We start from the raw sequence: 5802 nt of genomic DNA on the forward strand, positions 1-5802 counted from the left end.
GAATTACCGGATACCGAATTATCAGAGTTTGACTGTCCTATTAAGAAGATAGGAATAATGAGTTGGAAATAGAGTCGAGGAAGAAAGAGTGAGAAACCTCGATGAATTGAGTCGGTCTGAGAGACGTCTAGTTTGTTTGTGTTTGCCGACTGCTTTGATGTGATGATATGTGATTTTACGTGACTGATTGATTATGTGATTTTGTTGCGTGTGTCACTATGACCAAGTTACTATGATTTTTATTTGAGACCTTAGCACTTGGATTTTTGATTAAGTTTCCAAAGAAAGTGCGGTTTATTTTTACCAACAAATCGAATGATGCCGGTTTATGGAAATTTTTCCAAGCATAATATTTTTTTTAAATTATTTTTCCTACGAAGAGGAATATTATAATTAAGAGAGTGCACTAATATTAGTGCTATAATTATTTTATTTGATCACATGAATAATTATGCTATGGTATTTTATTAATGAGTAATATTTCCATAATTTTTGTGATTATTATTTAATCACCCTTCTCACACTTTATTTTAATTTCTCTACCATATGATTAAATGCCATAAATTGCCAAGTGTGGAGATTGAGAGAGTAGAGATTGAGAGTGTGTTTATTGAGAAGTGTAGAGATTAGAGAGAGAAGTGTAGAGATTAGAGTGAGAGAGATCAAGGCATTAAATGCCCAATATTTCATAAGATCTCAAAATATTCCAAAGATTAGCAAGATCAAAACATATCTCACAAAATATTTCTCTCTCCCTCACTCACCATTTTCGGCCCTCTCTCTCTCTCCCTCATCTCTCACTTTCCTTCACTTTCCACCATTGTCAACCATAGATGAGACCTTCGAAGCTTCACCAAAATATGCCAAACACATAAATCACCAACAAAATCCCACCTAAACACCTCCTATCAACTTGAATTCAAGAGAATCCTTGAAGATTGGCTTCAAGACTAGAGAGAGAAAGTTTGATATTTGGTGTAAACTTGGGTAAGTGATCTCTATATTCATAGATTAGACTTGTATGAGATTGTATGTGAGTATTCTTGAGAGTTTGAAGCAAGAAAATCGCCCCCTTCATTTTTTTTCTAAATTTTCGAAAATTTGGTCTTCACCCCTTCAAAAAACTTTCTTTTTCTTTTCTTGATTTGGGGTGAAAAATGAGTTTTATATGATGTTTGGTGATGATTGATGGGTGTTGTGAAGTATATGCTTAGAGATGTGAAAGTTCGATGGAGTTTAGTTTACCCAAAATTGGGAACTTTTGAGTTAATGATTCAAATGATGAATTGATGATGTAGATGAGTCCATGAGATATATATGATGATGATTGATGGAGTAAATTGAGTATATGATGTCAATTGATTATTTTGATATGAGTTAGTTTACTAAAATTAGGGCTATGTGTATCTATGCTCTAATTTGTAAATTGATGGAGTATATGTGAGTTTAAATGATTAAAATTGATAGATATATGATGAGATTAAAGATCCATGTGTGTTTATAAAATTTCAAAGAGTTTAGTTTGATAAAAATTGGGACTTTCTTGTCTATGTGTCTATTAAATGATTTAGCTTAAGATATATGCAATTGAGCATGATATTAGTGTTTGAATATGTTTGATTAAGTCTTTTATTGGCTAAGTAAAATTTTGACTTGAGTTAGTTTATGAGAGTTTTTGAGTTCTCATAATTTGAGAAGTCGATGATTGATTAAATGAGGTCTATTTTGCTTTATGACCATTATGTGAAAGTTTGTCACGTTTTATAAAGAGTTTTATGTTGATACATGAAGTTTCATTAGAGTTTAGTTTATTTGATAAAAGGAATTTATATGTGTGAAATGAGTTATATGATGTATGAGGTCATTAATGAATGATGGAGTGATTTTGAGCATGAGAATGAAAAGAGAATTGAATTGATGCGTTCGTTGAAACGTTTTACTTGAGATTTGAGTTAAAATGTAAAAGAGGAGAGTTAATTTGAGTATGATGAGTATTATATTGTGCTTGAATGTTTTTTAGTGTTATATGTGTTTAAAATGAGCTTTAATGAGTTTTCTTTGAAGGAATGTTGAGTTGAGCATTTAAGAGTTTGAGATGAGTTTTTGGTGATTTTCGTAGGCCTACTGACCTACTGTGATCGACGGTTTGTCGATGTCAAAAAGCTTTGAAAATTTTATAGCAAGTCCCGACATGAGTCTTGAGCACCCCTGTACAATTTCAAGGTATTTGAACTTCATTTACTATTTTTATAAAATACAAAACTTAAACTGCACATTTCTAACGAGAGTTGCAGAGAACAGGGGAAAGATTCATTATTTTCAGTGGCTTCCTGTGTAATATAGCTTTCCAAATTTTTATGGTATTAACCTTATTGTGTTAGCTAGATATCCACCAAATTTGATCCCAGTGTGATAACATTTACTATTTTTCACAAATCAAAGTTTTGGATTGCTCAAAACTGCCGAATATGGTAGACTGTAGTAAAACAGTCATATATCCCAAACAACTTGGAGTTTTTGACTCTACGTTTTTTTATATGAAACTAGACTCGAAGACCTTTCTTTTGGGCTGAGTCTCGAGTCCAGGAGGTGTCGGAGTCAGAACAGGTTAATTTTTGAAGTTGAGTCAGTGTGAAAACAGGGCATGTTTTGATAATGTTTGATTGTGTTTTCTTGTGTGCCTTACGTGTTTGTGTTGCCTATGTGTTTGAGTGAAAATTTGACGAGTCTTATATGAGAGATAAATCGAGACTTAGAACCATGATTTTCTTGAAACCTATCCTTGAGCTTAAGGATTTGAGATGAGTGGAGAGTCTATATAGAGTAGAATAAGGAAATAGAATATGAGATAGAGCAAGAGTTAAGGCATGAGTTTTGTTAATGAGTTTCTAATCGAGATTCATTTTATGACATGAACCTTCGATGATGATGATGATTCCTGAAGACCGAGCGAGACGAAGAAGTAAGTCGCCTGTTTTCTTTCCGAAACTAGCGAAGGACTTCAGGTGGGCAATATTTTGAGTATACGTATATCGTACGAGCTTTCTAAAATGATTTAATGATATTATGAGTTGTCAAATGCTTTGAGATAAATGATATTTGAGAATTGTTTGACTTGCCAATTTTTTATGTTAAGCTTGTGTGTTACCCTCTACTGATGAGACGAATTCGGTCCTGCCTCAAGCGGGATTTTGTGCACAGAGGTGACTGTGAGCCGTCTTCGGGTCGGCCGGTCACGGTACTTGAGAGGGAGGCCTACTTCTCAGTACCTTTGATGATGAGTAGTGGATGCGGTACATACATGATGAATGTTTAAACTGCGCAGTTACTTATTTATGATGTTGATTATGAAAACTGCATGCACAGATTCTTTGATGCTAACTTATTTCTGTGTATTGCTGAGATGTGGCAAACTTCAAACTTATAGCTCTAAGAGCACTTTCCTTGTTTTTCGGCGTTTGCCCACTGAGTATTATGTACTCACGCCCTGCATGTATTTCTAAATGTGCAGACTAAGCGAGGAGCGAGATTGGTCTGGTGCTGGTGTGGAATTGTTGGAGGATGTATTTACTTTATCGTATTTCCATTTTGACGATAAAGTCTTAATGATTGATATACTTTGATTTTCTTTTGAATTTAAGCAATGTACTCACGGTTATATGTCTTCATACATATAATCGATTCGCCTTTTGCTGCGATACTCTGCATATTATGATTCCTTACGAAAAATGAGCGATACCCGTTTTGTTTTTGATCTTGAAATTCCTGATATTTATGAAGTTATGACGACATTGACGATTTTACCCTTGGGTTCATTTATGATGATTTTCCTTGGCATGGTTTGATGCGAACTTCCGCTTGATGTTCGATCTATGCTTCTTATCTTTTATTCTTTTGAAAATAGTCGTATCGATACTCGTTCCCCGCTATTACTAGCGTCGGGATTTCGGGCTGCGACAGGGTGGTATCAGAGCAGGTCATCTGCTCTGAGTCTATTGCTTGACTGAGTTGAACCTTTGAATTCTTAGGCTAATTTGAGAGAGTCAGTTCGAAACATAACCCCAGCACCCCATCTCCTCCGGCTTAACGAGGTAAGAGGTTGATGTTGTTTCTTGTTGCTTTCCTATTGAGAGCTGAGTTTGATTCACAAATGAGTTATGTATTATTTTAATGACGGAATTGTTCGAGATGATGGATTCTGATACGAGGCAGTTGATGTGGAATATGAGGAGAGATGTCGAGGCTAATATAGCCGATACCCTACCGTATCAAACGAGGATGAGATGCAGAGTCGAGAAGAGGCAGCGATACAGAGACGATATAGCGAGGCGATGCGTCGTTGGTTCAGGACTACTGGACTGAGAGAGGGCGATACTCTTGGAGAGTTTCTAGCACATTACCACCGTTGTTGGTTGGAGGCTAGTATCCACGGGATTGATGAGGCTGAGGCCATCACTCACCTGATTCCACAGCTGCCACCCGAGTGGCAAGACTGGGCGGCTTCACTGGTGCCGCAACATATCTTGAGGACTGAGTTCGGGTGTTTCGTGAGCGCCGATTTTCGTGGCTTCATCGCGACTTTGAGCCACCGCTACCTTGTTTATGGCGAGCCACCTTCACCGCCGTAGGTAGAGTTTGAGGGACCAGCCCAGGGAAGAGAGCTTGATGTTGTGCCCCCACTTCCCGAGGAGCCATTTCCGATTGCCCCTCTACCCCCAGCTGATCCGATTCCAGTTTCTCTTGAGTCTGATGTTTAAGAGCCGATGGTCTTCGAGGCGTACTCTCCAGTGGTAGAGCATGACCCGTTTGCGTTTCTATCACTTATTCATTTTCCCAGCGCCGAGTTACCGCCTTGGGATTGGACACCGGCGACGGCACCTTCGCCATTGCCACCTGTTGAGTCGGCGCAGCCGATTGTATCTACTAAGCCTAAGATACAGTATGTTCCCTTCTATCCTTATCCGAGGGTTGCCCCGTTGCCTGAGCCGGGCACTTTGGCTTTTTAGACGTACATGCACTCGATTTTATATCACCCGTCCCGAGACGCCCAGGAGGGAAAGTCTCGGCCAGTACACCTGGACAGTGATGAGGAGGACCCGGATGAGGAAACTCCAGAGATGACGATCGACCAAGGACGGACCCAGCCATTACAGCGTCATATTACTGCCGACGGAGTCGAGACATGGGTACCTATTCCCGAGGTGCCGGTTTATGGTCCGATGATGGACACCGACGTCGAGGATGAGCCGAGCGATGATAGCGTCTACCGACTGATCGACGAGTACGAGAGTCAGGAGTCGGAGCCGAGCGAGGAGACGGAGCTGAGTGAGGATATGGAGGTTGACGATGCGACGAGCAGGATTTCAGGAGACGACGACTAGCGATCACGTGTATCTAGTAGACGCGTGCATATGTATAGATGCATAGTTGTTATATATATATATATATATATATATAGGTCGAGAAGCATAGCATAGTGTGTATGTGTAGATAGTATATATCTATAGGTACTTAGTACCTATGATGCTTGTATAGTTAAAGCATCATTTTAGTGTTAGGACCTTTGTATATAGGATCCTACTTTTGTAAAAGACCTCGAGAAAGAGGCAATTTTCCATATATATATATATACAAGAGATGTTGATGATTAGTGAGTTTCACTATCTTTATCAGAGCTTTGAGAATGATGATGATGTTGATGCTTAATAATGATAAATGAGAAATAGAGATTGATGAGAATTACGAACGATGATAGATGAGAAATAGACTGGATGAGAGTTTTGAGAATTTTGAGATCACAAA

General features: G+C 38.5%; 1 long non-coding RNA gene across 1 annotated transcript; it reads left to right on the forward strand.

The window, feature by feature from the left end:
• Positions 1–727: 727 nt before the first annotated feature.
• Positions 728–3751, forward strand: LOC131012825 (uncharacterized). The gene is made up of 3 exons (XR_009097476.1): positions 728–987; positions 2945–3005; positions 3512–3751. It is a non-coding gene; the product is annotated as an uncharacterized LOC131012825 (long non-coding RNA).
• Positions 3752–5802: the final 2051 nt, after the last annotated feature.

Source organism: Salvia miltiorrhiza, chromosome 2, assembly GCF_028751815.1.
Source record: "Salvia miltiorrhiza cultivar Shanhuang (shh) chromosome 2, IMPLAD_Smil_shh, whole genome shotgun sequence".
NCBI classification, from domain to species: domain Eukaryota; kingdom Viridiplantae; phylum Streptophyta; class Magnoliopsida; order Lamiales; family Lamiaceae; genus Salvia; species Salvia miltiorrhiza.